General features: G+C 41.0%; 1 protein-coding gene across 1 annotated transcript in view; it reads right to left on the bottom strand.

The window, feature by feature from the left end:
- The window catches only part of LOC137256103 (uncharacterized), a 129835-nt gene that overhangs the window by 65813 nt on the left and 36325 nt on the right, over window positions 1-27697 (bottom strand). The gene's annotated exons all lie outside the window — the stretch shown is intronic.

Genomic DNA, 27697 nt, shown 5'->3' with positions numbered 1-27697 from the left:
GTCACTTTCTGACTGGCTTAGCACTATTCTATTATTTTCAATGTACCCCGCTTACAGGCGATGTATTATTTTCAACGTACACCGCTGGGAAGTCCGAACTCTTCTGGTGCTTCATGGTATTACCTTTTTTTATCTCGAATAACATTGAATCACGCATCAAGCACGGAAATTACCGATGTTTTACGATTGAAAATCGATGTAAGGGAGATAACTCTAAACCTGTTTACGTTGTGTCGTCTGCAAAAGAGAAGTGCTTCAAACTTCAAAATTGAAATGCGGGTGTTCGGTAAGACAAATACGTTGTTCATTGGTCCCTCGGGGTCCATGGGCTCATGTACCCTCGAGATTTGTTTATGTTCCTCTCGCCCTGCGGGCTCGAGGGACATAAACAAACCTCGAGCGTACATGAACTCATGGCCCGCTCGTGACCAGTGGACAACTTATATTGTACCTATGTGGGGAATCGAACCGCATGATGAGCGAACACTTTAACCACTAGGCTACCCAACGACACTCATCGGGAACAGAAATTAGTTAAAAACCACAACCAAAAGAAAACAACAAAAAAACATTAGTCCTCAGGACTAAGTTTATGTACTTTCAAACATTAGATATATGACAGAGACTACCCTTCTCACTTTGTAGCAACCAATATACACTTGAAATATATGTTATTGGAACGAATGAGAGAAATATGATTAAGTTATTTCTCACTACGTAACCAGCCAGAAAATCAGTTTTAGAAGGTTTTCCTGCATTTAGATATCTTTTTTCTTCAGATTTCTTTAACCTGACATCTTAAGTGCTAACTGCAAATAACTCAAACAGACTTCTGTCAGGTCATCGTCGGTGTTGACGTCGCTGCCATCGACTCTGTCGGGCAGCTGTATATTTCCCTGTCGATGAGCGTACTAGGACGAATTACACCATGCCAGTCGTCACTAGTGCAGTGCTGCTTTATAACTGAACTAAATTGTATCCTGTGGTGACAAGCACACGTACTGTACATCCTTGTGGGTTTCTAGATTTCCCGACAGAAGGGAATTTATCTTTCTTACGTTTTAATCCAGTTCGACAGGTGTTGCGAAAATAACGGCGGGATGAAATTAGTTTCGATTCCAGTTGCGCTTTCGTGTTTTTAAACCACGTAACAAGATTACCGAGGACAGTATTCTGTCTCTGAGATGTTTTTACGTTAAAAAGTCATATCGTGCTAAGAATCACGTCATCTAATAATTCCGATATTTTCAATCGTACCACGAGAGTGGAGAGTTTCTATAGTGAAAGAAAAGATTATACCCTTGTTGCTATGGTAACCGGAGTCTGTCTCCAAGACCCAAGAGAATAAATTCAAGTCTAGAAGTCAAGTCTAGAATAATTGCCTAGTCTACAGTGCCTACTTTCGTAGAATTAAGCAGAATTCTGAGCCCTATTTGGGTTATATTTAAATCTGTTTATGATGTAGTTTTAGACAAGGTGTACTCTGAGACTAAAATGTCAGTTTTTGTCGACGGGGACTATGTGTTGTCTTGGTATGATGAAAGCGAAGGTCATGACTCGCATTTCATAAAAACATTCACATGCGTCAGTCAGAATATATCCCGAAATTTCTAAGAGCGAGTCAGTTAGTTTAGTTTTACGTCACCTTTAGCGACATTCCTCCACTATCACGCCAGGACAGGAGACGCCAGAAATTGGCTTCACACATTTTACCCATATGGGGAATCGAAACCAGGTCTTCGACGAGAAGTGCGAACGCTTTAACCAGTAGGCCACCCCATCGCCCGTGACATACAGAGACCTGATCGGTAGTTGTTGTGACCTTCCATAAAACCAGATAACATCCGAAATGTAGAGGCAACAACAACAAAAAAAGAAGGACAAAATATTCAGATGTAACAAAAACAGAAAACCGCCATTTTCCCTGTTGCTGTCTTTATACAATAGTCATGAGAAATCTGACTTGGACAAGCAACAACACTATTCCCCTTTGATATAAGAATTCCTGCCGAGGACAGCGTGATCTATACTCCACGGAAAATGACGTGTTTTTAACGAGGGAGTGAAAGAGATGGCGGCATCCTGCGATTCATTTCCCTTGCATATCTACATACCGGCTGAGTTAGCATATCGGCGTAAGGCTGTCACGTTAGACTAGCATAGAAATACATCACAGAATCCCTGAGCAAGAGATAAGACAGAACCCAAAACAAACGGTGATATTTTCCCATCAAGTTTTTTCGTTCTTAATTTTCTAAAGTAGCAGGGCCCCGTTCAACAAAGCGATCGCAGCGCTATGTAAGTCTATGTTAAAGTATGGGAGTTACGATCACCTTAGCGCTACGACTGTCGTTAGTCTATCATTTAATAATGGTAGTAATGATCACCTTAGGGTTACGACTGTCGGAGGTCTATCAGTTAATGATGGTAGTAATGATCACCTTAGAGCTACGACTGTCGCAAGTCTATCAGGTAATGATGGTAGTAATGATCACCTTAGAGCTACGACTGTCGCAAGTCTATCATTTAATGATGGTAGTAATGATTACCTTAGAGCTACGACTGTCGCAAGTCTATCATTTAATAATGGTAGTAACGATCACCTTAGAGCTACGACTGTCGTAAGTGTATCATTCCTCTTACAGACATAGCTAGCTGTAGTTTAAATGTGAATACATGTTTACTCAGTCACAGATAGTGAGTGAGTTCAGTTTTACGCCGCACTAAGCCATATTCCAGCTGTATGGCGGCGGTCTGTAAATAATCGTGTGTGGACTATTACAATCCAGTGGTGAACGTCGTGAGCATCGTTCTAAGCAACTGGGACACGATGACTAAACTACCATTTCATGCTGAATCTATTAAACGGCAATTTGTAACAAGACAAGTTTACAATGAGTGAGTGAGTGGTTTGTGTGCCACTTTTGAGTGACTTTGAATTTGATTTCAGTTATATGCTGAAATACTATATCAGCTTAATGTGGAGGAAATTCGGGGTGAAGGCAGGTATCAGACGTTTGTGTCTTTGGCGGATCACCCAACACGGAGCTGGGAAGAGTGAAACCATTATCAGATCAAATTAGGATTCAAACTCACGATCACATTCTTGTGGCAAGAGAAATTAGAAGCAACTGCCCACGGGGACCTCCGGTGCCTAGAAAGAATAGGACACCAAGATGGGCTAGACATGAATAGTGGCTAGATGTACAAGAAAGGCTTATGATTTGAGGTGCTTTAGAGATTAGGATAGCTCTTGTTTACCAGAGAGTATATGTGGTTAGAGGGGCTCAAGGGGCTACAGACGAAAAGGCTTGATGTACTAGACAGCCTAGATCTGATATGAGGGTTTTAAAGACTATATACTTGAAGGGTTAGATGTACTCGAGATCACAGACACCAGACCTGCTGGATGTACTGCAGAGGCTAGACGTGGTATACAGCTTACATTCAATCGTACCCAAAGTGAATTAACAATACAACCGACCTATTCACGGCTGTGTAATTTTACCAATTTTGTTCGAAAAGACAAATAAAAACTATTCTTAAACAAGAGTAAATCAGTTCCCATGGTAACTTTTTAAGAAAGTCTCATACGAATGATAAATGGTGCTCTACGAATTCATAGATTTACCTAAATCGATCGATCTTAAGCTTCAGAATACACCAACCATTCACGTATACTGTCGGTTAAGACTGGTCTGCACAATTATCAGCAGCAATTCGATTTTTTTTGCTTTTCTTATGAATGGCTTTTGTACTTATTCGAATTTCTTTTCCATTTGTACTTGGTAATAAAAGAGAAAGACCTGCCTCTGACGACTAGCTGTGAAAACACACAAGTTTTGCAGACTAACCACGTCAAATGGCGTACATGCTAAACATTGTCGGTCTTGATATCTATCCACCACTATCTGAATTTACTGTTTGCGACTATCATGTGACTGCTGACCTCTCGCGGGTTAATAACGTTTCTGGATAGTACCGTGTTGGTCTGGGGATTGTACGAAAAATATATTACAGAGAATATATTTTGAGTACAACACAACACAGTTTTGCAACACAGACAAACGGCACAGTGTTGGTTACTAGGACGACGCATACGCGCATGCTCAACGCAAATACATACATACATGCATAAATTCATACATACATACGCACGCACGCACGCACGCACGCACGCACACATACACACATACTTCGTGTAATTGTATATATATCACCAATCTCCTAAATATTGATTCCTGAATAGCGGGTGTTTCATGATACTTTCATAATACATTTTGCAAATAGATAGAATATTAGCGTGTTAATATTTCATCAAAGAAGGTAAATGGTCGAGGTGATCTCATTGAGAATAGATGTTCCCCGACATGCTATCACTCCATACAGACGCTTCATTAAAGGTCACGTTAAACCTGGCGTGTACACATTGTTACCACGAATGTTAGAACGTGTTCAAGATGCGCCCCAGGTCAGCCTCTAGGAGGCTCTGAACCTTCCGAGTGCCCCTATCGGGATCCAGACTGACTATAATCACCAATTTCATAGTATTACAAATCAATCAGCGATCAGAGGCGTGCTGTAACGTAGAATACATAGTGTATATTAAAGAGACGCGGTTACAGCAGGGAACCTTGTCTGCGACCAGCGTCTAGCTGTGCCCAATTACATCCACAGTTTCGTCCCTCTCCAGCACGTATCTTTACAATAGAGGCTTACGTACAACAAAATCAAATCGATTACCAGCCAAGATCGAAATATCTTCATCGAGACTATTTAGACAAACCTACCGGTTTATTTTCATCTCTCAATTCATGTAATCAAATTTTCCCTCATGAAAAAACGGTCACGTCTCCTGGCATTTCCAGCAGTCGTGTGATTTGCGATTGATTCTTGGTTGTTAGGGTTATAGAAATCTCGCGAGTTCTCGTTACTAACTCAGTGTGTCGTACAATTCCAGTGGGCAATTTAGTCGACAGCAATCCAGAGTCTGTTTGCTGACAAGCACAATCGACTGGCAAAGGTCACTCAATCAAGCAATTGTACCGTCCAGAATTAGACGCTTCTAAAGTGGAATCCTTAAGAGATAAATAACGGGAGATCTTTAACGTCAATTTTGTAATGTGGCTGCATTCGGTAATTTTATTAATTTCAGTTATGGACTTGAGGTTGGGCAAACTGGGCTTTAAGATTAATTCGTCTACAACTTCAATTAAAACGGCAGAACCTTCCCTATAAGAGACCACTAAGCGTTTCCTACAAAAACACAAGCATGCGTTTTGATAAGATTTGTCGCTACTCAAAAAAGATGAATTTGTAAAGGATAGGTTCGTAATTAGGTGAGAGTATCCTTAATACCTCCATGGCACAAGTCATAAACACACGAGAAGGTAAGTCAATTAATGCTAGAACATATCACATATAATATTCCAGCTTTCTGACAATGTGGACTAAAGGGATCGGGTGGTCGTTCAGTTTCACTGACTTGGATTGGTTGACAAATTTTTACCAAAACTCGATTCCACATTAGGACCTGACAAACCGAAGATCAAACCAAAGGACGAATGCAGCTGCTACCTCACAAACCAAACAACGGTTCCGGGCCGATTCAAGCCATAATTCATTATGGTAATATCAGGAAGCTGTTGTATACAGAATGAGATGGCGGGGTCACTTCAATGCCCGGCAGACACAAGGCAGCTATTAACATGATCACATTGACAGATGATGTCTACGGTATGTGATATCAACTTCATTCAGTTCTCGGCAGAAGCGTTGTCGACTATTCCACACAACGATGTGTGTTGCCACCTGTGCCACGGGGAATATGAAAATGATATTAATGTCTGTAACATAAAACTGCCATGGAGTTGCTTCCGATGTATTTTTTATGCCATTATCGATTGAATGCTTGACTGACGCTGAATCAGTTGTGATATGAGACATGAACATCAGCCATACGTATTTTCCTATCAGAAGTATAATCTGAACACGACCAGTCCACCTGGACATCATACACTGTGAACACATTGACTTGTTTTGCGTGTGTTTATGACGGGTTGGATAGTTTGGACAAGCTACATATGTGTGCGCTCAGCCTTCGTGAATTTGTGCCATCATATTTGATAGTGATTCCTGAACACCTTTTTATCAATACATCCGCACAAAGTGGTTGAGATGATAAGTCAGTCCTGATAGTTTGAAATAGGCGGGTCTTGAAAGTTGGATAAGATGTAACGGGTGAGTGAGTGAGAGAGAGGGCGAGCGAGCGACCACACAGTACACTACTAACTCCCAGTTGAACCCACCTTCTGTGTTAATGTGTGTATGCGTGAATTGACGTGCTCTACTCTATCCTACATATTGTTCTACACAAGTTCTACATAAAATAAAAAAAAACCAACTTTTTCAGTCACTGAAATTCCCCCTACATCTTGGTAATAGACAGAAACATAACTTCCTAACTTTACGAGATCGCAGGGCGAATTATAGTCATAAGGAAGATGATCCAAAAGGTTGCAATGTGATATTTATTAGCTGTTTGTTATTGTATGAACCTGAAACATATAAACTCTATCATAATCCACAATAGAAAATGTCAACGATTGTCATGAGTATGTCCATTTGTGATGATTAATAGTTCACCTTTTCATGGTCGTGGAATCAGTTGTCATGGAATAACGCCGAAGCTACCAGACCAGAGAATACAGTCTTTGAAATTGGTCACTGAGCCTTTGTTCCCGCAACATCATTTGTGCATGAACGCGCATCTTGAAGTGGAAGGGATAAGACACCGAGTTATAGTGTCTGTGACACAACTTCTTTTCCCATGTAATCTAATTGTTGTTGCTATATTATTGATAAGCCACTCGGAAGAAGTGCTACCTTGTTATTTAGTGTCGATGTGATAAGCTCATTGGATTGCCATGCGAATACCATGTCATTTCTCTATGATGACATCTTGATAAGACGAAAGTGATATCATGTTGAACTAACATCTATGTCTGCTTGTACAATAAACCTTTGATTAATGATCTCAATGCGATCAGATCGGCCAACTGTAGACAAACATGTCTGCAAACAGCTGACATGATGGAAAAATGGAGGTTCACAACGCATTCAAACATTGTCTTCATGTGACGTTTTTAAATGTCTTCAGTGTGTGACATGACACCTTCAGCATCGATTTACTCCTGAGCCAAATGTGGAGATTCAGAAAATATAACACACCGGCCTTATCACCCATATCTTGACCATGTTGAACACCAGTGCTTGTTACTGTCCATTCGATCCCGCGGTTAATTCTCCTGCAGTTGGTCCTATGAACATGAGAACACTTTTTCAACAGTTAGGTAAACCTTTTTTCTTTTAGTAACCTCATATATTTTGTGACTAGTTTCACATCCAGGACCGTAGCTGCAATGATGAAACACTCCAGGGCTTACACGTGATTTTGAAAATAAAAGCTTGGTAACCCCTCAATATTAACTAAATATACAGCTTTGCAGCCTATCGGGCCTACGCGAAAGTAATGGCTTGCTACGCGCCTGATTTCAACAGGAGTTTCCGGAGGGTGGGAGGTGTTATACTAGTTACTTGGATAACAATTAAGAGATAAACATCATGTGTTGGCCAATTTCCGGGTGTTATTGAGTATTTGAAGCAGGAGGTTTCAAATGAGATATTCCCGTGCTTCAAATACTCAATAACACCCGGAAATTGGCCAACACATGATGTTTATCGACATTGTAAACACAAAAGTAAACCAAAGGGGTTTTAGTGTCTGCACTCGTTTACATCGAATACGGACACAGCAGTGAAGTGTCATCAGCTGGCCGTTTCAGCTGGTTCTCATGGTAGCATCTGGAGTTGCTCATTTGTGACGTCATTCTAACTTTACGTCACAATATGATTTGAATGACGTCACCACTGTTGATGGCACAACAAAACAATTGTTTACGTGTCAATACGCTTGAATTGTCTTTCAGTTTCCGGGAATCTAATACCATTTAATCATGTTTTTCAACCAATCAGATTACAGAACACAGTAACTTTTGGTTTACAATCACGTTTAATGCTGCTGAGAGATCCTAAAAGATAGGCACTTTTCAAGCATGTGGCATTGAACCAGACGAATGGCTGAATGATAGCGATGTTGTGATCATTGTTTCTCAAAGAAAGGTTTTAACGCCCTCAGTCTGTAGTAGACAATAGACCAAACCAATGAGGAATTCGAAAGTCAACTGCAAAGAAGCTTCCAGAGATTTGTGGATTGATTGCTATTATTGTTTATCATCACGCCCCTGTATTAAGAACTAACTGTGCATCCACTACAAACGTTCAGTTCTGTCCAAACCTCACCAGTATGGAGACTCATAAGTGCACACAGAAAATCTAGTATACATTTACAGATTCAAATACCGGTCACTTTTGTTTTTGACGAAGGTGATAGGTCACGTCAGTTATTTTGAATTTAATGATTTTCAAGTTTATTTAGAACTTGTTGTTAGGGCATGTCTTCCAATTTCTTCTCCTCTAAAATTACCTGCCGAAATTATTCAGAACTCTCTAAATATTGTCTCTTTACGTCCCTCATTAAATACATTATTTAAAAAATGTCTACTTAGAGTAGACATCTTGGATTCGAATGAACTACTTTTAGTTTCACTCATAGCCCTTACACTGATTTCAGGACTTCACTTGACTTTTCACTATCCGTGAATGCTTTTCTTTAATCGTAATCGGTTTTTTTTTCAGTACAAACCTCGAAAATAAGTATAATATCGCTGGGCGAACTGGGACACTGAACTTGAATTATAAATAAACTTTGGTCCTGAATATATTTTGATACATGACATTTTACAGTAGATACAATATCCATGGAATCAGGGACTATATTTTTGTCTCTGGGACAGTTCACAAGCAGAGGAGGTGTTCTTTTGATTCTTTTCAAAACGCCAAATATGTGAATGATGGCCAAACATACAAGACATACTAAATAAGATATGAAGTTTAGTATGCAAATGTATAATTACACGGCAGGGAGTTATGAGTCTATAGTTGGCTGAAACAGGGTCGACTTGGGTTTGATGGCAACACAGGACCGAAAAACTATTAATGGACCTCTAAACATCAGTGATATTTCTTACGTTATGACAATATTATAGATAATTGGATGAACGGAAGTACAATTCACTTAAATATTTGACTGCGGTAAACGTGGTTGGTAATAGATTCACAGGCATCAAATCTTAGGTGTCCGGGCTGGTTGAAAATGAACGATAATCGGAAATAGATCGGTAAGGATTATTAATGATTATCAATAAGAAAATCGATAATATTGTATATCAGCTTTTGTAAAAGCAAAAAGTTTTGATTTTTTTCACATGATAGTAGGACTTCATTCATGGCCTGTTTCTAACTTCTATTCCATATTCTATTCTTTTAGTAGTCCATGCAGAAATATGTCATCACTCAATGATGTTAAATACATTCATTTATTTCTGATATTTTCTGGTATTTAAGCTTAAAGTAACGGCTGCGAATCCTATGGATAATCGATTATAGTTCTAGTGAACGATTATCAGTTCTATATACACAGCCTTATGAAATAGTCCCTCTTACCTTAAGTTTGACAAAATTTTGTTAATGTCCTCGGGAATACTGCCCTGTTTAATTCTTTCTGTTGCGATAGCTTTTGTTCAAACGAACCAAGACCCATGAAGGTCCCGGGGTAGACTATGCCTTCAGCAACCCATACATGGCATAAAGGGTCACTATGGTTGTCGTAAACGGATTGGGTGGTCAGACTCGCTGACTTGGTTGACACATGTTATCGGTTCCCAGTTGCGCAGATCGATGTTCATGCTGTTGATTACTGGATTGTCTGGTCCAGACTCAACTATTTACAGACCGCCGCCATATAAGTGGAATATTGCTGAGTGCGGCGCAAAACTAAAATCACTCATTCAAACGAACCATAGTAGAGGCGTGGACAGTGACCCTGAAGTGCTGATAGGTGATAACAACGATAACCACGATAATACTAGTGGTTGACGGTATAACAAGTGACAAGAGCAATCCCTTCTAAGTACCAGCGCAGCAACAGAGAAGCCACTTAAGTGACCATTACAGGCAATGACAGCAATCACAGCTCTTAAAGGACAGTCATCACCCCCACTTGATTGGTTAAATTTGGCAATCAGCAGTCATAGAGCAAGTTATCCCACTTGACCTGTAGTTGACCACAATCCCTGATATGTTCGTTCTGACATTAGGGCAGCTTCCAGTCGTTAAGCGAACTACACGAAACTGATTGGCCGGTCATGTTTGTTTTGTCCGTCGTGCGGACGTTGATCATTTAACGGTTTTTGTAACGCGGGTTTCGACCTCTGGGGTCAAAGACCGTAATTACTGTGAAAATACAATTCCTGAAAATGAAAAAAAGTCTCTGAGGTCTATTTTATTTTGTCTTATGATGATAACTTTTCCTGTAAAATTATTCACGTCCGTTTTATTGTATCTTCTACAGATAATTTTCCTGTAAAATTATATCCTGTAAAGTTGTTCATGTCCGTTCTATTGTGTCTTCTGAAGATAATTTTTCCTTTAAAATATGTTCACGTCCGACACCAGCACCATACGCAATTACGATAAAAGATGTTGTGTTGTCTTTGTTATTGACTGGCTACATGAAGTGGGTGAGTGAGTTTAGCTTTAACGCCGCTTTAAGCACTATTTCAGCAACATCACGACGGGGACGTTTACAGGAATGGGCTTCACACATTGTGCCCACATGGGGAATCGAACCGGGGTCGTTCGGCTTGACGAGTGAACCACAAGGCTACTGTGTTTAAAAGAGAATGGTATGGATGCAGTCAAACAACAGTAGAGAAACAACATCGCTGTAGTGCAGGTGTACTGGCATATCACCCGTTTAAAAAACTCGTTACCACCATGACATTACATTACTTCGGGTTTTCTCCCACAAAAACAGACACGCCGTGGTGTAATTGGAATGCTGCACTCCGGGCTGTGATGGATGCGATAATGTCTCTTCAAACACAGTCCATCTTTGGATCAACAACACTTTATTCTGCTTCAAAGCCTTAAGCTACGTTATGGCATACCAACGGTGAGGCGAGATCTCGACGACGACCGTCAGCCCCCTGCCTAGCCGCTGCCTCAGGGTGCCCCTTAGACCTGCACATGTTTCCAAGATAATAATTAGTAGTTTTTAAAAAGTAATTTCCCAAATGCGTAGGACAAAGTCACATTTGTGCAATAGACTATGCGTTAACAAACTTGTGCGTGAATGAGCTGAGTTTTATGCTATATGACGGTCTGTAATTAATAGAATCCGGACCAGACAATCCAGTGATCAACAGCATGAGCATTTATCTATGCAACTGAGATCCGATGACATGAGTCAGCGAGCCTGACCACCCGATGCCGTTAGTGGCTTTTCCCGATAAACATATGTTACTGAAAATCAAATCTAATCCAGGTCTTCACCGGTCAAACAAAGTTATGATTAATATGGAATGAAATTAATAGTTTTTTATTATATTATCAGGGATGAGTTGGGGCCCTCTCACTTAAGACGTCATGGTTAAGTTTGGGAGCCATTGCTCATATACACACACAGCTGGTCATCTGAGTGAAGACACAAATGGCTGTTGAATCTGGCGAAATTCTTGTGTGATAAAAACATTTTTATGACCTTTGTACAAATTTTCTTCTCCCAGGATAAATTTCCTACTTCCAGGAAGGGAGGGAGAGGTTATTTACATTTCGTCCGAAGGGAGTACTGAGGTTTTGCTCCAGGGATGTTTGCTTATCCATCGGTCGATGAACAACCCTAGGTCAGTTATCATCATGAGAAAGTTAAATAACAGTATTGACGTCTCGTATATTGGTTCATTGACCAGGTATGAGGCACCGCAGTTTGTAGTCTACGTTGGTGGTACTCTCAGACACTGGATCATAATAACATTAGACTTGGATTCAAACCTACAATCACTCCAAGCGGACGCAACACGCATAATGAATTGTTGTTCCTTGACTACCAATACCCACTAATCAAGACCACTTGATCTTCGAGGGGGTGGTTGGGTAGCCCAGTGGTAGAGCGTTCACTCGTCACGCCGAGCACCCGGGTTCGATTCCCCACTTGGGAAAATGTGTCGGGTCTAATTCTCACGTCCCCTAACGTGATATTGCTGGAATATTGCTAAAAGCGGCGTACTGTTAGACTCACTCACTTGATCTTCGATGAGTGTGTAGATGTATTGAACTGAAGGTCACAAATGCATGACATCCTAAATAATGTTTTGACTCCTGGGAGGTTCTAGGACTTCAGTCCTGCCCCACAAAGAACTACATGTGATACGTGTGGTCCCTCCTGAGGCAAGTGGGTTTGTTGAAAATTGCCTCTGTTCGCCCAGCAGAAAATGGGTATCCAGTAGGATAGGTCATGTGACCATAACCTTCTAGCGCCCAAGAGGCAGCTTGGGTTTTCCGGAGTGATAATATGCCTGCTTTGACTCTTAGAGTTGTGAGCATTCACCTCGTGAATGGATTTAGCGCAATATATGCACATATTATTATTGCAAATATTAAACGTAAGTTATGAGTCTCGATTGTCTGTCAGAAAGAGTCGACGTCGATTTAATAACAAAGTAGTGGCAAAAACTATAAAGTTGTAAATTACTAACCATCAGTGATGACACCAGGAACTACGTCTCGAGATACTGTGCAGACCTCAGCAACACCAACACGACGGTGACAATCAGACTTAAAGCAAATTGGCATCTGTCATTTAACGTCGACGACTCGCGACAGCTAACTACGTGCGCGGTGTCGTCCATCGTCCCAAATAACTCTTCCAGATTCACCACCCACATTCAACTGGCTATTCATTGTTTTCAATCGCTCTGTATCAGTCGATTTTCATTATTGATATAATTGTTACTGTCATGTAAATCAAATCTGTCCATTCAGCCAGAGTAGGTTTATGTGAAGGGTAAGTGCTTGACAATTGACAACTTCAAGCACAGACAACAACCGTGAGTCATTCAGGCCGAGGGTGTGTTGTGACAAGGAGGGATGCATAATAGGGATTAGGGTGAGTGAGTGAGTTAAGTTTTAAGCCACACTCAGGGTTGCATGATGCGTCAGTGAGTTATATTTTACGTCGCACTCAGCAATATTCCTGCTATATGGGGACGCCATGTGAACAATCGAATGTGGACCAGGCAACCCACTGAGCAACAGCATGAACATCGATCTGATATGATATGTGTCAACCAAGTCAGCGAGGTTGACCACCCGATCCTGTCGGTCGCCTCTTACGACAAGCATGGGTTACTGAAGATCACGGTGAATGGCGCACGTAGGTACAATGTGCCAATCCTTGTGTTTCACGCCATAACACTGCTGGGATATTGGAAAAGGCGGCGTAAAACTAAACTCACTCACTACTCCCATTAACAAACTCATAAATGGTCGCATGTGGTGGTCTGGCCCCTGAATAACAATATTCTTCTTAATGTTATAAATAGGCCGTTGTTTTCACAAGCCATATCAATATCAAACTGACATCAATATGAATATGACACCCGCCACCTGACATTTTAATATCGCATAATCTGAATACAGTTCGATGTATTGATTAGCAATAAATATCACCACTCCTAGACCATAATGAAATTGTCTCTAATTTTTTTACTATTTTGAGTGAGTGTTACACTGCAATCCAGCTACAAGCTCAGAGTATTTTTGGTGATAAAAACACCATTAAAATGCTCTTTCATATTACACTCTAATAACGCGGACTTACACATCATGTCAGATATCAACGCCACCAAACCATTATCGCTATGTCCCTCTGTGCAAATTGCATCCAATATTCCTTGGAAAACCAACCAAAGCGGAATTCACTAGCTGAACGTGGCGTCCCATTTGGTGTTAACAACACAACCGATCTTTAAAATATGGCTAAAGAGATTTATTTGCAGCGATAATTGACTTTTTGAATCTCGTAGGGGAGATTATTACATCAGATCGATAACTGAGATGGCTTTGTTAGTGGTAGGCTATCAGTAATCCATACGTCTAAATTCTACTTTGACGCGTGGTAACCGGAGTCTCTGTGATCAGCTTACGACAAAACCAACAGCTAAGCGCTGCTGATGCTGGTCGTGCAGTTTACTCGTCGTCTTAAAGGTGCAAGGTTGGTTGTTGGTTTGTTGTTTATCGCCGCAATACACCAGCTATATGGAGATGGTCTGTATATTATCGAGAATGGGAGAGACATTTAAGTGATCAACAGCATGAACATTGATCTACGAATTTGAGATACGATAACATGTGTCAACAACGTCAGCGTGTCCGAGCACCCAGTCCTGTTAGTCGCCACTTACGGCAAGCATGGGTTAATGAAGATCGATTCTAAACCGGATCTTCACGGGTCTGAAGGTGTTAGATGCTCGAGGAGACTGTCGGTGCCTGTCGGCAAAACTGCTTTGCTTCGGAGGTATGGATGTCTTATAGTCCTTGAACTGCATATTTTGACTATTGGTGTTGGTGTGTGGAGCTGTACATAGAGCTCAGTAGACTAACGCTTATATGAATATATGAATGTACTGGATTATAACAAATGTACCCATTTAATTTGAAAAGAAGTCGAAGGAGCCTGAGGAAGTGTAGACTTGCTTCAAATAGGGCTTTAGCATTCCAGTGAGAGTTGGGCAGTACTGAAATAATACGGTTCAGAGACTGTGAGACAGTGAGAGTTCAACTTTCAGACCGGAGAGGTGTTACCTGGGTGACCGTGTGTGACAGCTTGACTTCAGAGAGGTTCTACTTTAGTCCTACCCAACAACGAAGCACGGTTATACATCAGAAGTCCACATGTATCGGAATGTCGCTGGTTTCCATTCAATAAAGCCAGGACGGCAGGGTAATCTAGTGGATAAAGCGTTTGCCCGTCACGACGAAAACCCAGGTTCGATTCTCGACATGGGTGCAGTGAGTGAAGCCCATTTCTGATGTCCTCGCCAAGACTGTTGAAAAAGCGGTGTAGAACTAAAGTAAATTACTGGACAAGGCGATCATAACACAAGTCCTTTTGTGGTCGCTTGTCACGCCGAAGAACCGGGTTCGATTCCCCACATCGGTACAGTGTGTGAAGCCCATTTTTAGTGTCCCTCGCCGAAACATTGTTACAAGCTGCTTAAAACTAACCTCACTCACTAGTAAATTGAATTAAAAATAGCCCCGGTGAGGCTGGGATTTCAGAATCTGTGAAGGATACTATTAGACTGAGTGTTAAGTTTTAAAAAGTATAGTCACTATGTCCACCTGTAGATGAGCAGACAGGTGCAGAATATACACTCAGGGCCCCGTTTCACGAAGCTCTCGTAAGCCTAAGATCTCGTAACTTTTCTCGTAGCATCCTAGCTCCTGTGTTACAGAATAGGAGGCACAATGGCTACGAGAAAACTTACGAGATCTTATTACGATAGCTTTGTGAAACGGGGCCCAGGTCTTTGGTAGGGAAATAAGCCTTGCTGAAAGACTGTTAGAGGTGACTACTGCGATACCGATGGTCGATTACTGTTGCAACAGTTTATTGTTTTGTGGGTCTTTTTCTCCTTGAATTATCGCGATTTCGATTTCTATATTTCATTACAGATGTGGGCCAGCGGACCCTGGCAAACATTGGTTGATGCTTTACACATAAGTATATACATACTGGTATAAGTCTTCCAGTAAATGTACATGATTTATGAGGTAGTAAGTTAACTTTGCGATAGCATGTCACAGGTATGATGAGTATAACAGGCTGTGTTTTTATCAACAGATGACTGGTTACATAACATGAACATTTTAAATTCTATCACGTAAAAGTATTCGTGGTGTTTCTTGGCCATATGTCGTTGACAGAGATTATCAACAACTGTACAAGTTAGTAAAAAGTGATATTCTGTGTCATCTACAGACATTACAAATTCTTTCGTTCCTTTGTATATATAGGTGTCTGGCTTAGTCAGTGGCTCAGTGCATGTACGTGCATATGTTACAGAGATGTACAAGAGGTATGAAAATAATCACACTTTACTTTAACATGTCTAATTATAAACTGCGAGGCATGGTAAATAAAATTTTGTCACAGTTGGGTATTTGTAATGATTCTTGTTCTCTTTGCCATAGCATATCTAATCTACGAGGCTGATAACAGCCCAAATATCTAAAAAAAAAAGATGATTGGTTAGAAGACATGAGAGCAGTTATCTGTCCAATCCGGAAAGTGGTCAATACCGACATAAAATCTCACTAACGTCCGTGAATCAGCTCTACAATCCGACACACTGTCTAAAGTCACTTATTTCTTCAGTCCCGATGAGTGCCGGTTTAGACAACTTCCACCGTATACTGATTTTTGACACTGTAGAATATTCATGGTATTTCTTGGAAATATATCGTTGACGTAGCTTGTCAAAAACTGAGAGTGTACAAAATGATAATCTGCCTCAATACAGCCGCAGTTTACAAAGTTTACAAAATTTTACAAAGTTTTTCATTCCTTGGTACATGACGATATATACCGTCCTCAGTGGGTAGAGAATGTTAACTAAAACAAACTTTATCAAATGCCAGTCGAAACGTATTGACTGTAATTGCTGAAAGATAAAATTCTTCTTCAAGAAGCTGTTCATACAACATATACGAGGTAGTTTAAGGACTGCTAACCAGACATGTACGCCATTCTTGTTCAGATGAACATTTCAGACGGAAAACAAACTCTGAAAGAAACAGTTTCAATCTGTTTCAATAATTGACAAGAAACTTGAAACCTGGATCTAATAGACAGCTAGCTAATCATAGACTCGTTGAAGTTGCATGGGCGAATACCTCTAAATAACAACGAACGAATCTGGCACTTCTTGCACTTTGCGCTGCACCTTTATCAGCGGAGGTCAATTACTGAGCTATCGTTTAGTTACACATACTATGGATGCATCGATAGTTTACGTTTCTACAATCGATTAAATGCGACTGGAGACGCAACAATTGCAATTCATCGATTGTTCAATGCATCGATTGTTCAGTGCATCGTTACAACTCCTAAGTCTGTACCTTTGAAGGTTTAGCTCACGGGTGGTTTGTAATTCTGTTCTTAAAAGAGGTCTAAATAAACGGACATTACATAAGGATGCCAGTCTCTTAGACGTATGTGTATATTTTTTACAAATTATCATTTAAAGTATTAAGTATTACTTTTATAGACGCGTGTAAGTCTAAGAAACAGCAAAATGAAAGTCTCATGACACACCAGGGCCTGTATTCTCGAAACGTTGGTAGCACTAGGAATTCTTAGTTTTGATCGTAGTCAATGTGTTAAGAATGGGCTTAAGAAGTTCGTAGGGCTACGAACGTTTCGAGAATAGCTACACAGGAGCGGATCTGCAGAGGAATGTTTGATAGGGACAGGCTGTTTTCCAATTTACTTAGCTTAGAAACTATGATTTAAACAAACAGATATTGCCTCGAAGACTTTAAGTCTTATTGAATAACAATAAGTTAGTGAGTTTAGTTTTACCCTGCACTCAACAATATTCCAGCTATATGGCGGCGGTCTGTGAATAATCCAGTCTGAACCAGACAATCCAGTGATCAACAGCATGAGCATCGATCTGCACAACTGGGAACCGATGACATATGTCAACCATGTCAGCGAGTCTGTCCACCCAATCACGTTAGTCGCCTCTTACGACAAGCACAGTCGCCTTTTATGGCCATGTTTAGGTTGCTGAAGGCCTGTTCTACCCCGGGACCTTCACGGGTCGAATAACAATAACGGCTGGGCAGGGGGAATATAATATGGTTCAAGGAGTGTGAGCCATCATATTGTGGGACTTACTTCATCTTAGCGATATGTTAGGGGTGGTTTTGTTAAATTTGAGAAAAGGGCTTAGAAGGGCTTACGAATGATTTTAGTGATGCTCTGAATTCAGATATATAATTTCAGACGTACACTCCTTCGCATTTTAGGAGTTTTGAATCAAGATAGATTTTCCCTTGGATTCCTTTTGGGTTGTACATCAGTCATCAGTTTGAAGGCGAAAAACATTTTCAGGCAAGGCTAGGCCTGTTGTGGTTCCGATTTCGCGACCTACCCTCGAATTCAGGAGCCGACCCTACCATTTTAAGCCCTAAGAAAAATATGAGTTTTCATGTACAGCTGTTTTGTTTCATCAGTCATTCTCATAGAAAACGCCGACAAAATGACCACAAGCTTGATTTGATAAACAATTACACATTGATGAATGTGTAATTAGTTCTCAGTTTGCTAAAATGTGCACAAGTCCTACCTACCTACCCGAAATTTTAAAGAGGTGTAATCGGGACCAAAGCAAACCCGTGGTTCTGGCCTTATGGATTTGTTTATCAAATAAATATCAATAATGCAACAACAGTGAAAGTTATTTCCAGTAGTGTGACAATACAGATCACAAAAACATCATTTATCCAAATAAATTAAGGTCACTCAGCAGTCATTTAAATCACGTTATACTGAAGCCCCATGCAGTTTATAATGTTGTTTGTGTTATATCGAAAACCCTACCAATTATGTATATGTCACTCCTCAAACCCAGGAGCTGGTTGACATCGAACACCCGTGGGTCTTGTTACATGTACACCCGAAGAAACAAATAAGGGAACACCTGAAAATAGTAGTGTTCCTATAAATACTTCAAGAATTTCACCCACAATGCAATGCGTATCTTGTGAAGAACCTTGGAAAAGAATAACGGAACACATGTACTTTTAGGTGTTCCCTTATTTCTTTCCATGAGTACATATTGTTATAGTGTAACGGTCGCAGTATACTGGAAACCGATAGGGTTTGTCAAAAGAGAAAACTGTATATGTGCTGGCCAAGAGTTATACTGGTTCGAATCAAGTTTCGTTTCTTTATCGGATTCCGTTATATCACAGTTTAATCAACAATGCAACTATCAATACATACATGAACACACGCGTGAAATTGGTTGAATGGTTATTTATGTCCAGTGCGCAGTTTACGAGTCCGCTGTTTTCAGTTTGAATAGCAAAGAACTAAATTGAGGCTGTAGAACCGGTCGTTCGGTAAAATCCCAAAATGTCAAATCCCAATTTTATCGAATTATACCTTTCTTGATTTTTAGAGTGTCATAAATATCCGCTGCATTACGCTTCACATTGTGCAAGCATATAATCACTCGCTAACACCACGGTAAAAACACGTGATGAATTGCTATATTTCGCGAGCGGCAAAAATCGAAGATACTTTTCTGACCGTGGAGCATTCGAGATGAAATATGACCTAGGTCTTAGAATAGTTCATTCAATCGATGGTGTGTTTTGAAGACCGTTTTTTATCCATATATGTGAACGTCAGCCAAATTAATTAAATTGTTACATTTTATTAAGGATTTCTAAACAACTTTCAAAGCAATGTCTCTCAAAGATTGCCTCGTCCGCTGTTCGTTAAAAACAAAACATCTGGTCATTAAACAAATGGATATGTTTCAATGCTACGATATCACTTTGCAATAAAAGCTGTACAAATTATAATTTAGTTTACTTTTAATAAGATATCAGGGCATGCCAATTGCATTAAGCAGATTAACCCACTTAAGGTAACGAAATCCTTTTCACAATGGAATGAAATGACGTATTTTTAGAAAACATTGAAATGAAAGCTTTATGAAAATGCGATAAAAAATGATACTGTTTGAGGAAGATAGTGTTTTATTCGTTTTACGAAGCATTCAATTACTGGGCGGTGCTCTGTCAGTTTCATTCCTGTACACTCCAAACAATAAAGTCCCAACATAAAAGACCTTCAAAATTACTCAAACTAAGAAAATATTTGTACTGGCTTAAAACGGAAGAGGGATAAACAACAGAGAACCTTCAGCACCTAAATCAAAATCCTCCCAAGTCTAAAGTGCGTTATTTAATTTACATCAAACGTGAAATTTGAAAAAGAACAGGGCGACGTCTAGTTACGTCACACAAGTTCTCACCCCATGTATAAGCATCTACAGAACGCTGCTCAACAGTCTGCATCTGAAAACAAAACATGCTCTTTCCCGTTATGGTGGATCATGTTTCCCCATGATGCACCGATTTGTTTCCTTTATGAGCTGTCGGTTGACATCGGATCCTGAGACTGGGACCGTCTCCCACCCTCCCATTGTTGCTCAGCAACGCCCGCAAAATAATATCATGCATCTGGTGCGACTCAAACTCTGTTTGTCTACGGGTATTGCTATATACATGTTCGGGGCTGGATGAACCGCATTGTTGTCTCGGAGTGGTGTATATTTTTGCCATGGACGTCTGTTTTAATGTCTCTGGGCGTGTCATTTACCGGTTTTCGTCTGTCTCGGAGACAGGAAACCAGGAAGGTGTTGGCGATGGCTCCTAGTGGCATGTTCTGTAAATGCAGCACCTTTTACCAGCCTTGCCGCCTGCAGGTCCATTGTAGTGAACCAGGTCCGCCATGAAGTCATCAATACCGTTCAGGTTTTCCATAATGTCTTCTGTACAATCCCCAGATCATTTATACATACCATCAAAACAGTCCTCTATTCAGTCTCCAGATCGTCTATACACACCATCAACGCAGTCATCTAAACAGTCCCCAGATGTTCTATACATACCATCAACACAAGTCCCCTCAACACAGTCGTTAGATGGTAGATGGTTTAGACGCTCCATCAACGCAGTCCTCTATACAGTCGCTAGATGGTAGATGGTTTAGACGCTCCGTCAACGCAGTCCTCTATACAGTCGCTAGATGGTAGATGGTTTAGACGCTCCATCAACGCAGTCCTCTATACAGTCGCTAGATGGTAGATGGTTTAGACGCTCCATCAACGCAGTCCTCTATACAGTCGTTAGATGGTAGATGGTTTAGACGCTCCATCAACGCAGTCCTCTATACAGTCGCTAGATGGTAGATGGTTTACATTTCCCATCAACACAGTCCTTTATACAATCCATAGATGGTAGTTGGTTTACATTTCACATCAACACAGTCCTTTATACAATCCATAGATGGTAGACGGTTTACACGTTCCATCAAGACAGTCCTTATACAATACCTAGATAGTAGATGGTTTACGCGTTCCATCAACACAGTCCTTATACAATCCCTAGATGGTAGATAGTTTACATTTCCCATCAACACAGTCCTCTATAAATCCCTAGATTTTAGATGGTTTACACGTTCCATCAATACAGTCCTGTATACAGTCCCTAGACGGTAGACTGTATACAGTCCCTAGACGGTAGACTGTATACAGTCACTAGACGGTAGATGGTTTATATTTCCATTCAACGCAGTCCTCTATACAGTCCTTATATCATCGATGCATACCATCAACACTGCCCTCCATAGAGTCCCTAGATGTTCTGTACATACAATTAATACAGTCCTCTATACAATACCTAGACGGTAGACGGTTTACACGTCCCACCAACGCAGTCCTCTATACAGTCACAAGGCGGTAGATGCTTTACATTTCCCATCAACACAGTCCCCTTTACAGTCCACAGGTCATCTTCACACACCACCACCACAGTCCCCTACACAGTCCCTTGATGGTAGACGGTCTACACGTCCTATCAATACAGCCCTCTAAACGGTCCCAAGGTCATCTTCACACACCACCAAAAACCCTAACCCTAACCCTGACACAGTCCTCTATACAGTCCCTAGATCATCTACACGTCCCAACAACACAGTCCTCTACACAGTCCCCTGCCGCCATATAGCTGAAATATTGATGGGTGCAATGTAAAACTAAACTCATTCACTCACTCTATGCAGTCCGTTGATCATTTACTCATACCAGCAACACATACCATCAGTACATTTCTCTACACAATCCCGAGATCATCTACACACCATCAACATAGTCCTCTACACAGCCCCTGGGTACTTAATATCATTTCTTTGCTAGAACCAGCCACATAAAATTAGACCATTGAAATCATCTGCTTCCTGCAAGCAGCGTAATGATTAGGAAGAAAATGTGAAAAGACACTGTAATTCTCCCATTTTACCGTTTGTGAAAGAAACTCTCTATTTCTGGCTTCCTAACATCAGATCCCACACAGCAGTATATGGTCTTTGATAATATTTTTCAGTTCCAATCTCCAGCCCCAGTCCTTTTATCCATTATTGAAATCCCCAAGACCACAAACAGAAAGCCGTCATCAGCAGACCCAACCTAAATTTCTGGCGATGTTTTTCGCCCATAGCGTGATGTGCGTGTGCACGTTCAGATCAGCTTCTTTTTCTTTTGTTTTAAGCCAGGCTTCATTGGGCCTTCATTGACGACATTCCGAGCGCAAGAGAAAATACAGCGGAAACTTCATCTGTATCAACTGTGACAGTGATGAAGATGAGCTGTGTACAGAGAAAATAGCCCTACGGTCTTTACAATGATGAGTGCGTTGTGAGTATTACCGAAGAGATTACTTATAAAGAGAACATGATGAATAACAGCTGTTGAGCAACTGTCCTTATTAAATGCACCGTAGGTGAACATGCAGCTCATAAGAACACTGTTGGTAATTTTCATTTTGGTAAACATGGCTCAAAAATATGAAATAGCAGAAATAGTACAGGACCTATGTTGTTTCTTATTAAACGGTGGATAATGAAAATAAAAGAGAGCAATATATGAGGGAAAAAATCAGGGGGTGCGTGATTGAGTGCGTATGATTTTGCCCATCTTGTAATCATTCAAACTGCGACAGGAACCTGAGGAAAGACTAGCTTCATCCAAGGTTTTGGGGCTGGTTGAAAGAAACAATAATATGGTTCATGGGATACCATGCTGCTGAGTTTTAGGACCGTTGACTACGGAGAGCTGAGTTACCACGAGGTGACTGTGAGTTTCGGAAAAGAAAACATTACATCAGTCGGATTAACCTATACCCCAGGGCACATGTCTTAAACTAGATGACTTCAAAAGTCATCAAAGGGCATTCTGTGATATGCCCTAAGCTGAAAGGGTTGTTTGTCTGAAATACCCACAGTTATATTGCTGGACGTAAAATAATATTCACTTGCTCACTGTATCAAATAACATTGCCATCGTATATGTAATTTTCTGTGTGCCTCTTTGTCTCTCTGCCACTCGCTTTCTCTGCACTCTCTCTCTCTCCCTGCTCTTTCTCTGCTGTATCCGTACCTCTCATCCTCTCTCTTGTTTTCTCTTTCTCTCACTCTTCATCATTACTGCGATGACAAGTTCTTTATAAATGAAACGCAGGCTTTGTGAATGTGAAGTCCAACGATAGACCACATCTGATCCAATAAGCGTCTACGTACAAGAAGTGCTGTAGGGTGGCTTAGTGGTTAGAGCGTTCGGGAGTCACGCCGAAATCCCGGGTTTGACTCCCAGCATTGCTGTGATATTGCTGGAACATTGCTAAAAGTGGCGTGAAAACCATACTTATGCTACGCACAAGAAATAGTTCCAACCGAATAAAGAATACATGTATATACCTCCTCTCTTTGGACAAACATTCTTACTTCAAGACTAAACTTTTAATACCCATGTCATGATGTGTACAAACAAATACTGACGCATGTTATTCCTCCGCTGCCACCAATCACAGCCACCAGTGGATCACGCGAGACTTAGCTAGACTGTCGGAATCCAAGATGTGAGAGCGAGACTTAACCTTTAGGTCTGAAATGTCCCCGGTACGCCACTACATTAATCACTTCTACCTCATCGATCTTTCCCGAGACTGATCAGCTAAAAGCTTTCACACTTGCTGGGGCTGTTTGCGTTACTCTTTCTTCTTTTATATCAACAAAACACCACTAACCGAACTCATCACGTGTCATTTAAGAAATTTCTTTCAAGATGACTGTGGTATCGGTTAAACATTTGCTTTAGTAGGAAATGAAACGTTATGGTTGCTAAGCGGGATTGGAAAAATCACAGAAGATGTTGTTGCCAATGGTGTGGACTCTCTGAGCAATATGTAACTTTTAAGGGATCATATTCACGGTATGAAGCATCGGTCCCTTTCACATTGAATTTTGAACTTGCTTCATTGATTATTTCTAGCTGAATGGACTCTCTTCATCCGGGTTACACAGCTTCCGGCGGCCCTGGGTCTGTGGGGGGAAAACGCGCTGGGGGTTGTTCTACTTGATCTAGCAGCCTAACAGCTTAACGACCTGGTGATCCTTCTTCCGTGTCTCCTTATCTCAAAAGTCACTACACACCAGCATAGCAGCGACTACATTGACAACAGTGCCACAACTATACCATCACCAACACGAGCAAGGCTACATCGACAACAGTATCACGACAACTACACGTATACCACCAGCACGAGCACAACAACATCGACAACAGTACCACAACAACTATACCATCGTTATCACCAGCACGAGTACGACTACATCGACAACAGTACCACAGCAACTATACTATCGTTATCACCAGCACGAGCACAACAACATCGACAACAGTACCACAACAAATATACCACCGTCATCACCAGCACGAGCATAACTGCATCGACATCAGTATCACGACAACTATACCACCACCAGCACGACCACGACTACATCGACAACAAAACCACAACTACCATGATTACACAAATCACCAAGGTTACACCAACACCTCACGAGTAACTGTACCACTACGACGACACCAACAACACCACGACTATACTAAGGTCACCACGACTGCACTACCAAGACGTTACTTCCGAGGAACAAATAGAGCAACATTCAGCGGATTGTGACAGAACTAATCGGCGCAACTCTGATTACGACCAGTGGGATTGGAGGTAAGGAACCTGAGTACAATTTACCGGGGTTAAGGAACCTTGATCTCTGAGAGCGGGGTTATGAGAGAGTGTGTATCACGGCGGAGGACATTAAGAAATGCTCTTCATACATTGTACTAATTAGAGAAATCAAACCTGGAACATCGGCGTTACGAGCTGACGCTTTAACCATTAGGCTACTTCAGCGCCTCGCTTATGGTAAGAGGCGACTAACGGGAGTGAGTGAGTGAGTGAGTGAGTTTAGTTTTACGCTGTAATCAGCTATATTTCAGCTATATGGCGGTGGTCTGTAAATAATCGAGTATGGACCAGACAATCCAGTGACCATCAACATGAGCACCGATATGCGCAATTGGGAACCGATGTCATGTGTCAACCAAGTCAGCGAGCCTGACCACCCGGTACCGTTAGTCGCCTCTTACGACAAGCATAGTCGCCTTTTATGGCAAGCATGGGATGCTGAAGGCCTATTCTACCCCGGGCCCTTCATGGGTCCAGCAGTGAGTGATTTTAGTTTTACTCTGCTGTGAGTAATACTGGACCCGGGAATCGGACCCGGATCTTGTGCGGGACACTGTGAACACTAGGCAACCCCACAGCCTCGTTTCAAGGCAAGGTTAGACTTGCAGGTAATATGGCGAAGATATAAAAAGTACCTAATATTGTTCATAAGACTATGAACAACCTGTTACGGCACAAAGTCTAAACTGTTCTCAAATCGAAAAGATCCAGTCTCTCACAGCATGGTATATTCTTTTGTGATATGTAAGGAATGGTTGTGGCGGTACTTATGCTTAATTTATGGCCAAAACATTCACTCGTCGCTTGATCCTGATTTTATTCTCAACATGAATAGCATAAAACTCTTAACGCAATCGTTGGAATAAAAAGCGGCGTAAACAGTCTGGCACATGCCTGAAATGAAACGGATATGTTATGAAAGGAATTCGAAAACAAAATAGCGAAATACCAGAATGAAACACCGTTGTCAAAAACGAATGATGGAACTGGCATGAGTTGTCAAAGAGGCCTCGACGGCTCCAAAGCACGAAATGAAAATCAGTCGAGCTGTCTTCACACAGAAAATCGAAGCACCGACTTTGCCCGATAGCAGTAAAAGAGGGCGATTACATTCCGAACAAATAAATTGCCAATTTGTAGAAATCACCACAATCTGGGCGAAAAACATCGCACACATGTTAAGAGCCACGAATCACGCTTCGTCGGGTGCCGTTCGCTACAGTTATTTCAGCGACAGATAAAATGATTGATTCGACGTGGCTATGAAATTCACAGGATTGTGATGATGGGGAAAGGTGGACCACGTCTACGGCAACTGCTCCATCCTTCCCCGACTCAAACTGACGTTTATTCATTTCTATTACATACTGTACAAGTCAAATGTATCTACATGTAATAAACAGATTTTCAAAAAACTAATCGAAAGGGACCTACAAAATTTCTCAATTTCAGACTGATGTTTTTTTCCAGAATTAAAAATACATTTAATAACTGGAAAAAAATCAAATAAACAAACATATAAAAACATGAATGAATGAGTAACAATTCAAGGGCAATGAATAAATAATGGCACGTGAAGAGAATTACGAAGTCTTTTCATGCCTTGCATGTTAATTTATCAAGATCAACCTGATTGGTAGTTCATCTTGTTTCAAAAATCTGTGATTCATCAAAGCGACTGGTTAAATCCTACACAAAAGTGAACAGTGTATGGGGCATTTCATTATCCAGCTTGCGTTTATATCCCAGTTGAAGATTAACTATGTGTCATCGTCCCTGAAGATCCAGTTTTAACTGGTCATCAGCAATACTTGTTTGTAGTAAAAGGCGACAAACGAGAGTGAGTGGCTGACTGGGTGAGTGAGTTTAGTTTTACGCCGCTTTTCCCGCCACATAAAGGCGGGTGACACCACAACTGGGCGTCACACATTGTACCACAGTGGAGAATCGGAGCCAGGATTTCGGCTTGACGGTACATGATATTGTATTCCAGTTTCCTAGGGCGGTGGGGTTGCCAATAAAGGCATCGGTAACTGAAAAATGATGATAATTATGTAGATAGCATATCATGTAGTCTTCTGCTACCCATGCTGAGCGTAAGAGGTGACTAATGGGTCGGGTGGTCGGGTGGTCGGGTGGTCGGGTACGCTGGCTTGGTAGTAAGTTTGATAGTAAGAAACCCATTTAAATTTATAAGGAGACCCTGGATGACCAGCGGTTCAACCTCTACGCTACCCCCCACCCCCATTTGGGAAAAACAAACTGTCGGTACATGCCTTCAACTAAAATCAACATTATCTGATTGTTTAGGATTTGGTTCACAGAGCTATAGCCTAAGCTAGATTACTAAGCAGCGATGTAACGGAACTCTTCCATAACGTTAATCTTTAATGCTTCACCGTCACTAAAGACACTTTTTCGACTCGATCGTTTTAGAAAAGAGATCATGTCAATTTTGAAATTTTCTTATCTTTCCATTATACAACGCGCATCCTTATCTAAATAACATGAATGTCCAAATCACAGATCACTGTCGACTTAAATCACGCACCATGGCGTTACGAGGTGGTACAAAATACATTTTCGGTAATTTTAAGTGGAAAATCAATACTTGGGGGTTAAAAAGCAAGGTTTGGGAAAAACGCTTTGCTTTATTAAGATTAAGTGTTTAAAGGAGTGTTTTTTCTCTCCTCAGTTACTCTTCAGACAATGATGGCCTTACATCGCTGTAAGGGTAATCCAATTAAACAGCAACACATTTACTCCCGAAGAATAGACGATTTAGGTG

The sequence above is a fragment of the Haliotis asinina genome, chromosome 11 (assembly GCF_037392515.1).
Source record: "Haliotis asinina isolate JCU_RB_2024 chromosome 11, JCU_Hal_asi_v2, whole genome shotgun sequence".
Classification (NCBI taxonomy): Eukaryota; Metazoa; Mollusca; class Gastropoda; order Lepetellida; family Haliotidae; genus Haliotis; species Haliotis asinina.
The sequence above is the reverse complement of the archived record's forward strand: the minus strand, read 5'-3'. Positions and strand labels throughout refer to the sequence as shown.